This window comes from Pseudorasbora parva, chromosome 8, assembly GCF_024679245.1.
Source record: "Pseudorasbora parva isolate DD20220531a chromosome 8, ASM2467924v1, whole genome shotgun sequence".
NCBI classification, from domain to species: domain Eukaryota; kingdom Metazoa; phylum Chordata; class Actinopteri; order Cypriniformes; family Gobionidae; genus Pseudorasbora; species Pseudorasbora parva.
The window spans coordinates 46,401,396-46,414,049 of NC_090179.1; positions in this window are offsets into that span (position 1 = coordinate 46,401,396).

Genomic DNA, 12,654 nt, shown 5'->3' on the forward strand with positions numbered 1-12,654 from the left:
CCACCTGAGTACCCTCGCAACCACCCTGAGTATGTTACCAAGCACATAGAAACTGTCCTAGCAACCACATAGCAACATCCTAGCAACCACCTGAGCCCAACCGGCAGCACACCTCTTTTTAAAGGCTTTTGGTACGCCTTCTGGGGTGTTCGTTTGAACGTCAAGTTTCGCCTTCTCCTCGACAAAACCCTGACGGACTCTTTGAGTTCATTGCCGACTCCCTGGGGGGAATGTATGTGTGTGTATATGAGTGAGATAATGTGTGTGTGTGTGTGGCTGAGAAAGTGTGTATGTATGTATGTATGTATGAGTGAGAAAATGTCAGCGTGTATGAGTGTGTGTGTGTGTATATGTGTGTGTGCAGTGTTGGGTAGTAGCGTTGCTACAAGCAGTGACGCTACTAACCTAACTACATTTTGCAGTAACGTGGTGGTAGCGTCACTATATTCTCAATCAAATAGCTTTTCAGTATTAAAGCTCATTTGTTGATCAAGTAGCGTGCTAGTGTCCACACAAGCTATCGTTACATTTTACCAAGCATTTCTAAAGCTCAAGCTCAAACTGGAAACAACTGCTAAGTTACGGATATACTTCACTTTTTACGTTCCTTTATGCTTTGCACACATTTAACGGGTCTAGTTGACGTTGGTTTCCGAGCACTCAATTCGCTGTTGCATGTGTATCGTCCAAAATATTAGTGTAAAAATATTAGCTACAATTTTGTCCAATTCATATTATGTGTTGGCTATAAGTTATTTTTAGTTACACTGATATGATGATTGCATAACAAATTAACAATTACTTCCCACTCATCAGCATATTTTAGTAATTTGCTTCATTTTAATTAGACCGTGGCCACATTGTATAATCCGTAGCCTAGTTTTAATAAAATGAAAGAAAAAAATATTTCAACGTGGCCATGATTTACTCAACCAGGGACAACGAATTAAAGGAACACTCCACTTTTTTGAAAATAGGCCCTTTTCCAAGTCTCTTGGAGTTAAACAGAAGAGTTTTACCATTTTTGAATCCATTCAGCCGATCTCTTTATCTGGCTGTAGCACTTTTAGCATTGCTTAGCATAACTCATTGAATCATATTAGTCCATTAGCATTGCTCTCAAAAATGTCCAAATACTTTATTTTTTCAAAGATAATATTTTTTTTTATTTAAAACTTGACTATTCTGTAGTTACATCATGTACTAAGACCAATGGGGGGAAAAAAAATCGATTTTTATACCAATATAGATAGGAACTCTTTTCTGATTCCTGCGTAGCAGTCATGTAACTTTGCGGTCGTACAATGGGTTCAGCGGTGCGATTATATTACACAGTGCCTGAAAGTAGTCCTCAGATAGGTAACTTCCAATACAACTGGCACTAAGTTTGTGTTGTTGCAGGTAATGCAGAGTTGCAGCCGGCAAATTATGTAGTGGATTTACTGTGTGACTAGCCATGGTTCTGTGTGTTGTAAAGAGCTGTGATAGTGAGTCGAAGGTGTGTACTACCATCATGTTTCACAGAATAGCAACGGAAATCAAGTAACGAAAGAATCAGTGGTTGACTGCTCTGAACCATAGATATCAAAACACCAGTAGATTCAAACAAGAAACTGCGTGTTTGCTCAAAGCATTTGGGACCAGCTGACTATGTGGAAAACATGGACACATGGCATCTAAAGGATATGTCCAGACGGTGTATCATCGTCCAGGGCTGGAAGTATAACATTATTTATTAAATGTTTTTGTTAGCCTTAATGACCAGATTGAAAAGCACTGCTGTTGTCTTTAGCTAACGTTTCCTGTGAATGCAATCACTAAGTGTGGGGGTTTGCCATTTAGTTTATACAGTATATAACGTTAGTAGTTTTGTTGTAGAGTTCTGGTGAGCTAGTGTATAGTTTGATTTAAAAAAAAATGTGGAATTGCCAGTATTGTTTATCTACACAGTTTCTATGCTACAAAATACTACGTTAGTGATGTTATATTCTGTGCCGAGGCTTCGGAGCATATCTCCTGCATTGAAAATTATTTGGGGGCTGCCAAAAAATTTTTTGTACTGTCAAAGCCTTATTTACAAACTTACAAAGATCAGTTATTGTGATTTATGAGTGATGTAGATGACAGGGCGCATGCTAACCGAAGGCAAGGCAAGGCATGTTTATTTATATAGCACATTTCATACACAATGGCAATTCAAAGTGCTTTACATAGAAAGGAATTAAAATAGGGAGAAAAAATGCATTAAAAAATACAATGTAAAAGAGAATTAAAAATAATAAAATGATGATAACCAAAGAAAAGAACAGGTAAACTAAAACAGTTATAAAAAGAATTTTAAAAATGATGCATAGATAAGGTGCAATCAGTCGGACATACAGTGCTTAGTGCTCATTCAGTAAATGCACAGCTGAACAGATGTGTTTTGAGTCTGGATTTGAATGTGGCTACTGTTGGAGCACATCTGATCTGTTCAGGAAGCTGGTTCAGCTGCGGCTGGCATTATAGCTAAAAGCAGACTCTCCTTGCTTTGAGTGAACTCTTGTTATTTCTAACTGACTTGATCCTGCTGATCTGAGTGATCTGTTGGGTTTGTATTTAATCAGCATATCTGCGATGTATTGAGGTCCTAGCTCATTGAGTGATTTATAAACAAGTAATAGTACTTTAAAATCGATCCTAAATGTAACTGGAAGCCAGTGTAAAGACCTGAGGACTGGTGTGATATGGTCATATTTTCTGGTTCTGCTCACAATCCTGGCAGCAGCGTTCTGTATGAGCTGCAGCTGTCTAATGGTCTTTTTGGGAAGGCCAGTGAGAAGGCCGTTACAATAGTCCACCCTACTGGTGATGAAAGCATGAACGAGTTTCTCTAAGTCTTGCCTGGAAACAAAGCATCTAATTCTTGCAATATTTTTCAGATGATAGTATGCTGATTTAGTAATTGCTTTGACATGACTACTGAAACTCAGGTCTGACTCCAAAATCACTCCAAGATTGCTCACTTGAGTTTTTGTTATCAGACCTTTAGCCTTAAGATATGCATTCACCTTGAGAATTTCATCTTTGTTTCCAAATGTAGTGATTTCAGTTTTGTCTTTGTTTAACTGAAGATAGTTTTGGCACATCCAGTCGTTAACTTCATCAATGCATTTGCACAGGGAGTCAATGGGGCTGTAGTCATTAGGTGATAGTGCTAAGTAGAGCTGGGTGTCATCAGCATAGCTGTGGTAAGCAATATTGTTATTTTTCATTATTTGGCTCAGTGGCAGCATATACAGGTTAAACAGGAGTGGTGCAAGAATTGACCCTTGTGGGACTCCGCATGTCATGGACGTCCACTCAGACTTATGGTCACCTATACTCACATAATAACCTCTCCCTTCTAAGTATGATCTGAACCATTTGAGGACCATCCCCGAAAGCCCGACCCAGTTTTCCAGCCTGTCTAGAAGTATGCTGTGGTCAACAGTGTCGAATGCAGCACTGAGGTCGAGTAGAACCAGAATTGATGTTTTGCCTGTATCAGTATTTAAGCGGATATAATTTATAATCTTTATGAGCGCTGTCTCTGTGCTGTGATGCGGACGGAAACCAGATTGAAAATTGTCAAAGAATCCGTTTGAGTTTAAGAATTTGTTTAGTTGATTGAAAACAAATTTTTCAATGATTTTGCCTATGAAGGGGAGATTTGAGATTGGTCTGTAGTTGCTCAATATGGAGTTATCCAGATTTCTCTTTTTCAGGAGAGGCTTAACTATTGCAGTTTTAAGGGCGTTTGGAAAAGTCCCATAGAGAAGTGAGGAGTTCACCACTTCTAGGAGATCTGCTTCCAAACAGTTAAACACACTTTTGAAAAAAGAAGTGGGGAGTGCGTCAAGGGCGCAGGTTGATGTTTTAAGATGCTGTACTGTGTCTTCTAAAATTTTACCATCAATTGTTTCGAAATCAGACAGTAATTTTCTGAGGTTTTGGTCTGATCTGTCTGACCCCAGAGCAACTCAAGGATGTGCTGATTCCCTTTCTGATATTTTTGATTTTCACTGAGAAGAAGGAAGCAAACTCGCTGCATTTGCTGTCTGAGAGCATTTCTCTTGGAATGTGACTCGGGGGGTTTGTTAGTCTGTCTACAGTAGCAAAAAGAGTGCGCGTGTTGTTTATGTGTTTGTTTATAATATTTGAGAAGAAGGTCAGTCTATCTTTGCCTAGTTCAACATTGAAAGCATGAAGGGTGTCTTTATAGATGTTATAATGGACTACAAGTTTTGTCTTCCGCCACATGCGTTCAGATTTTCTGCATTGTCTTTTCATTATTTGAACTGCTGTTGAGTTTCTCCGTGGTGCCTTTTGTTTGCCACTCTTTTTCCTGACTTTCAGAGGAGCAATATCATCAATTACACTCTTAACTTTTGAGTTAAAGGAGTCAAGGAGAAAATCAACAGAGTCTGCAGATATGCTTGGTTTTAGAGATAAAGCCTTCATAAACAGCACATTAGTGTTCTCATTTAAGCATCTCTTTTTGACAGAGACAGATCTAGCTTCAATGGCAGGAGAGATTGATATATCAAAGAAAATACAGAAATGATCAGACAGTGCCACATCCTTATTAACAATTGATGAAATGTTTAGACCCTTACTGATAAGTAAATCTAGAGTGTGTCCACGATTGTGTGTGGGTCCATTTACATGCTGTGTCAAATCAAAAGTGTTAAGAACAGTCATGAGCTCTTTTGTTGTACTGGATTCAATATTATCTATGTGAATGTTAAAATCCCCAGCAATAGCAAAACAGTCGAACTCTGAGGAAATTATTGATAACAGTTCTGTAAATTCCTCAATAAAGGCTGGAGAGTACTTTGGAGGCCTGTAAACAATGATAAGCAGGATGCGTGGAGCACCTTTTAACACAATACCCAGATATTCTAGAGACAAATATTCACCAAATGACACTTCCTTACATTGAAAGACATCTTTAAAAAGAGCAGCAACACCCCCACCTCTCCTAACTGCTCTGCAAACACTCATAAAAGTAAAGTTAGGAGGGGCTGCTTCATTGAGGACTGTTGCACTACAGTTTTCTTCTAACCACGTTTCATTTAGAAGCAAAAAATCTAGGTTGTTTGTGGTTATTAAGTCGCTGACTAGAAATGATTTGTTCTTAAGTGAACAGATGTTTAAAAGTGCTAACTTAACAGTATTAATTTTTTCGCCCACATTAGTCTTAGTTTGACATGTGACAGGCAGCAGATTATATTGGTTTGTTAAACGGCCTGACAAGGCCTTAGACTTTCTTTCACGTAACAGGACAGAGATAGAGAAAGAGGCAGGCACGCACTGAGTGATAGAGAGAAAGAGCGAAGCGCACGCACTCTCTTTGTCTTTATAAGAAGCAGCACCATCTTAGCATATTTCATTCACATATTATTTTAGTCAAAATCAAAAGGCCTGAAGACCAAATCCATGTCGGACCATTTTTCCTTGAGTTTTGACTCTTCTTTGGCTCACCAGTTTGAATCTGCTCTCCTTGTCCCTTCTGCCCGAGTCTGCTCAGTCACACTTTTTCTTTCACATTTTAAAAGCTCGTCTTCAGTGTAACTGCTATACCGGTTTAAATAGATACGGTTCACGATCTGCACCAAAGTAAATATCTTCTGAATCATCTCTCACAAACATCTCCATGGTTACAAGACGCACTCTGTGCAAGGAGATTGTCACACTGGTTATATTGATGGAAGTTGGCCTATTTTCAAGCTCTCTGTAATATTATTGCACTGCTGCACTCATGACGGCTGCAAAGTTCCTACGCAGAAATGAGAAAATAGTTCCTAGCAATAACGGTCTAAAAAGCAGCAACTTTTAATTTTTCGTTGGTCTTAGTACACAATGGCCCTCATTTATCAAAAGTGTGTACACCAAATTTCCAGCATACACCTTGCGTACACCCAAACCCACGGTGACTTTGAGATTTATCAATATGGACGTTGGTGTACGGCACACTGAAATCCTACGCCTGCTCAGGAGGGGGTGTACGCACGTTTGAGATTTGAGAAAAACAATTGCTAACACCACAAAACGCACTGACAAGATATGCTATATTATGACCCACTGTAAAAAACAACAACAACAACATAGTAATTATAAACTTCAGTGTTTATTTTTGTACAACATGGACTTCAATGTTTAATTTGTGTGATACCAAGCATTTGATTTGTAGACATATGTATTCCTCCAGTTGCGAGCCTGTGCGCTTTACCTGACATTTCAGGCGGTGAGAGGAGTGTAAGCATAATCGTACGCCAACATATACACCCGTTTCTACGCAAGATTGATAAATGAGGGCCAATGTAACTATAGAAGAGTCAAGTTTTAAATAGGAAAAATATTGAAAGTCTTTGTTGTGTTTTTTTAGCTTTTATGCTGATGGTCTAATAGCGTTCGTCGATTAAGAATTTGTTCTCTCATTTCTAAATCAGGCATGATTCATCATTAATATGATTCAATGATCCTAAGCTATGATAAAATTGCTACCGCCAGATACAGAGATCGGCTGAATGGGTTCAAAAACAATAAAACTCAACAGTTTAACTCCAAACAGAAAATGAGCCTATTTGGAAAATGAGGACTTTAAGAAGTTGTGGGAACAAATTTAATTTGTGCCTACGATTTAGAAATGAGAGAACAAATTCTTAATTCATGGGAATTAAATTTTAATTTGTGTCCAATTGCCATGATATTTTTGTCTGCATGTCATGGGAGCAGGTTTCTGTACAACACAACCTACCGTACCTTACCTATTTATCTATTTATTTATTATCGAATGGTATAGCTCACCTTTTTCTGCACTGCCCTATTTGTGTAGCACATCTTTGTGCTTTCTGGCAATGTGCCGCTTTAGATTCCGATATGAATCTTTGCTAACTCTCACAATCTCTCCACACACTTTAAATTTCTTCTCCCTGCTCATTCTTAACTTTGATTTTTACTGTGAAGTTATGTATAAGGCTTGCAACTTAATTAAAACAATATTTGAACTCTTATAGCCTACTACTTATAACCTATTGCTCCACTATTGCTTAGCTATTTCACAGATTTTCAAACTAGCAAACCACCAAAGGCAATTCTGGGTTGAACGGGTTCAGCAAGCTGCACTGAGCAGACTGAACGAGTTGGGAGCAATCTTCAGAAAGGTGCTCACCGCTCAGGAGGAAATATTACCGCTACGTTCTGCTCACATGCTCTGAATCTCTCTCTCTCTCTCTCTCTCTCTCTCTCACACACACACACACACACACACACACACACACACACACACACACACACACACACACACACACACACACACTTCGGGTTTCCATGTTTTAAGGGTCTTTCCCCAGAAATAGTTATATTTATACTTTACAAATTGTATATTCTCTCTTCTAATCCTAACTGATGGATTTTAACAACATGAACTGAGTATTTATATTTATTTCATATTGACAGCATTGTTATTTATTTAGTTTAAGTGCTCATGTTTAGCTTTGGAGATAGACTTAATGTGTGTCATTGTTCTCTACAGGTTGAGTGATTGTGGTGTCACAGCCTTCATCTGTGACACCACAATCACTCAACCTGTAGAGAACAATGACAACAATGAGTTGTGCTGCTCTGGCTTCAGCTCTAAAATAAATCCCCTCACACCTGAGAGATCTGGATCTGTCTGAGAATAATCTAGGAGACTCAGGAGTGAAGCTGCTCTCTGATATGAGGGATGATTCACATTTTAAGTTCAAATGGCTGTTTTATGCAATAGAAATAAAAGGAAAATTTTTAATGGAGTGTAATGATCATTTCAGCTGGTTCTGTATCAGCTGGCAGTTGTGTGAAAGTGACCTTTCATGACCTTTTGATTTTGTAAAGTGACTTTTTTTTCTAAAGTAAGCATCAGATAGAATCTATATGTGACCTGTCACAGGAACCAGGGACACAAGTCGGCAGCTCTACTTTCGAGCAAAATGATAAAGAAGTGGGGTTTTTTTTTCAAATTATGTGATTTTCGCTTTTTTGCAGAATCTGTTAGTTGAAATCATGAAGAAGCCTCTCAGTGTTTGAGATGGAATTAATGGTATATTTAAAAGCGTATATTTTGAGGTTGAAATCGCCTTGTTTTGTCTGTGTGTATTTCCATACTGGCTTTTGTTATTGCCCCGCCCTCCAAGGGACGCGTGGCTAATTATTAATGCAGCGTTCTGGCCGGCTGTAGAGATGATCTGAGCGACGATGAAAGCGGCATAATACGACTGAATAATATCCTAATCTACAACTGAACGAAGATGAAGAAGAGGAAGAATGTATCAGACTGGCGTCAGACGAGTTGGACTGTAAGAAATCAGAGGCTATATCGATAGTAACATTTGACTGGGATAAAGGCAGAGAATTGGGTCAAATCTGTAACCGTGGCTATAGTGTAGGGGTAGGGCACGTCATCAAGTTTTGACGCAACTCGATCAGAGGTTCGAATCTGCCTTTTGCCACACTCTCTCTACTCCCTTTTCCCATCACAAATCAGGCCGCTTTAGACTACACCCCTGCACTTCCTTGCAGGAATGACGTCACTAGAACCATTTGTTGACTAAGCCTCCACCCACAAGAACACGCAAAATAGGGGGTGTGGTCTTGTTGCTCTCCCACGTGGAGAAGAGCGCACATTGAGCGCTTGCATCTCCCCGTTATGGTAAGAGGCGGGACCTTTCCAGGCAAAGTGCGCTAAGCTGCTGTCCAATCACAACACAGAAAGCGCTGGCCCAATCAGAACTTGTTACGTATTTCTGAAGGAGGGACTTCATAGAACAAGGAAATCATCAGGCCATTTTTATGACAGAAAAAAAAGCGGTGTACAGATAAGTAAATTGTGTGAAAAATACACATACGTTTTTTTACACGCGAAACATGAACTCATGTTATATTGCACACTGTAAACATAATCAAAGCTTCCAAAAACACATGAAAAACGGGACCTTTAACTTCAAAGCTTACCTGGCTTTCTCCTGTGAACATGATCCTCGCTGTTCACGGAACAGATTACCATCGAATCACGGCATATTTCATTACTGACGCTCTCTGGATTACATCAGTGGCTCAATGCCGGTTATCCCTGATGCCGGCTGTTCGCTTCCGCGTTGCCGGCCTGTCAGGCTTCAGAGATGGGGCTGCGTGCTGGGGCAACTTCGCCCGCTCAACCACACAGCCCTGCAATCTCAGAGCTGCACAGCAGTATGAATGGCTCTCCTAAACACCCAATCGCTCCCAAATAAGACTTTTATTCGGAACGACTTCATCTCCACAAACGATCTGGATTTTCTTCTGCTGACTGAGACCTGGCTGAAAGCAGGTGACAACAGCACTTTCACTGAGCTCCTCCTCCCCGGCTATTTCTTCATCAGCACCCCGCGAGCATCTGGCCACGGTGGTGGGCTGGTTTCTGTATTCAAGCACACATATAACTGTCCATATATTTGATGGATAGTCCCATCAAATAATTTCAGCAGTTTTGAGCTGCAACTATTTCTGATTGAGATGTTCTATGTGCAGTTGTCTATCATCACCACAAGTTAACAAGGCTTTTATTCAAGAATTTTCTGAGTTACTAGCTTAGCTCATGCCAACTTATAAGAATCACACATGTTTTTAGCGAGACTTTTCCATATGGGGGAGGTATGACATATCTTACTGAGGGACACAGAGAGACCATGGGAGATGATGAGGTCCAGAGTGTGTCCTAGGTGATGCGTGGGGCCAGTTACTGATTGTATTACATTAAAAGAGTCAAGAAGGCTTAGATACTCCCTTGCCTTTGGGTTAGACTGACAGCAAACATGAATGTTAAAATCACCACAAATAAATAGATTGTCATATGTTCCAACAGAAAACTATAACGATCATATATGCTGCAAAAACCACATATACAAATTGTACAATATTCATGTATTTTCAATCATATATGTCCTACACTGTAAAAAAAAAAAAAAAAAAGAAATGCTGGATTGTGTTAAATACAACCCCTGCAAATCAGTGAGATTTTACTTTAGTAAATTAATTAGCAAGTAAAACGAATAAAAATGGGTAAGCCTAACGCAAAGAAAATATTTCCTTATATATGTGAATGATAAATATATTAAATTATTTAACTGCATATTAAAAATATACAGGATAAATATATTACAATATTTAATAGTACATGAGGAATTACTGCTTTCAATTTCAAATATATATATATATATATATATATATATATATATATATATACACACACACACATACAGTTAACAATAACACAAGTCAAGCACACTGGCATGTTCCTAAATATTTAGCAAAGAGCTTTAACTGCTGAAAAGTGCACCGACATTATTTTTAATAAAAGTAACAGTTTTATTGGTTTTTGGCCAAAAGTCAACCTCACTATATCCACTATTTCAACCTATCTCCCTCTATTAAATTGAGCAAAAACACATGAAATAACAATTAATTTTAACATTTAACCTCCTTTAAATTAGAAGTAAAGCATGATGGGAAGTAGAAATTTGTTGTGACTCATTCTGTAAAAGTGTTTATACAGTATGTGTGTACATGCATTCACATTAATATGGGAAATTCAATATACAGTAAGGCTACACAATAAAGGATACAACTTAATGGATATTACATGTAATACTATTTATATCTTAATTACTAAATATTGTATGTGTTAAAATATAACCATATTTTATAAATATAGTCAATGCATACATTGCAGTAGCTATATTAAAAAGGCTTTAGTTTCCTTTATTCCTTTATATTTCCTTTAATATAGGCTATTTTGCATATAATTGCAGTATATTCCCATATATTTGTTTCGTAATGTTCTACCCATACAAACTATTTGTTAACAGCAATATCCGCAATATTTAAAAAATAATAATTAAACACTCAAAAATAGCCTTAGTTCTGTCATCGCAAACTGCGTATGCGTCAACGTGCCGCGGCCAGGCGGAAATCAATTGCGGGTTCATGTTGTCTCCGTGATATGATTGCCTCCCAGCGGGACCGCGAAGTGTCGAGCTCCAGGTAAGATTTGTGTTTGTCATGTCGTTCTCAATGCAAATGTTAACTTATTTAATGGCAAGATTTGCTAAAAGATTTGTAAATTGTTCGTTTCTGTTATCATGTCGGTGCCACAGCCTTAGTGTTAGGCAACGTACAGGTAACGTTAAGCCTAATTATGCTGCGCACGTGCAAAAATTAAATTACAAGTATTTAATGTGCAAAAACAAGTGAAAAATGCTTATATTTGTATTAAAGTTATTAAACTATATGATTGGTCTCCTCATTTGTTAGTCCCTTTGAATAAAAGCGTCTGCTAAATGATCAGATGTAAAAAAACAACTATTCTAGTTGTTTAACTATGTAATTTGGTAACTAAGTTAAACCCTAAAGCTCATGGTTTGCATAGATAACGTTATACAACGATTGTGTGTGTGACACAGTGAAAGCTGTGTGACACTGACAAAAAGCAAAAGTTAGAATAAATGTAATGTGATTTGTTTACCGGTATGTTCCTTTTGTCATCATTAATAGTCTATTTTGTGCCAATTCACTTTAAAAGAGTTAATGTTTTAGTGAACTTGAGTTTGCAAATTGTTCTAATGTAGTTAAAATATAGCTAAAATATAAACTTCTATAATTTGCATTCATGTAACTGCAACATATATGAATCTAAATGATGTACAATATTACAATTTTGTAATAGAAAGTAAGTAACTGTATAAGAATATATTGTTATACTGAAAAAAAACATTATATTGAAACATGTTTCTAATATTCCTCTATGTAAATGGGGTGGTCAAGAAGATTTTCTTTTTCTTCCACAGAAAGATCTTTATGAAAGCATTTGAAGACCACGCAAGAAGAACAGGTTCAGCCGCAGACTGTTTCATCCCATGAGGACTGGTTCAGTTCTGAAGGGGAAGTGTTGAAGAAGTTTATGTAATGTGAGTTGTAAGATTTGAACTAATGTTAAAGGGGGCGTGAAATGCTGTTTCATGCATACTGAGCTTTTTACACCTTTAAAGACTTGGATTCCCATCCTAAACATAGACAAAATTTCAAAAACTAATGTTGGACGTTTGATGGAGTATTTCTGTGTTAAAAATACTCCTTCCGGTTTCTCACAAGTTTCGGCGAGTTTTTTTCGAGTATGGGTCTACTTGACGTTAAATAGATCGGAAGGTCCTTGTATGGGCTGTACGGGCTCTTCTGCTCTTCTCCCGGTAGGGTGCGCGCGCGCGTGACTAGAGGGAGAGAGAGGAAATGCACGCTGTAAACAGTCTCTCAGGTGCAGATCCAGTCGTCCGTGAACACTTATGACGCGCCGCGCTCCACTTTATTCCTATAGGTGACGTCGAGCGACTTCAACGCTTCAGCACAGCATTCCGGGAAGGCAGCGCTGCATTTGAACCGATTTGAACGCAGAAATGACGGGAAGCTTCAAGGCATCGCTTCAGTCGCGTCGCAAAGTGGATTTCCACGGTCACTGCTGTCACAGGACTTCACCAAATCATACCAAAGAAGTGTGTTTTTGACAGAGCGGTCCTGCTTTGGAAGCAGCCGGTGAGTAAATCAACTTCAAATGTCTCTGCT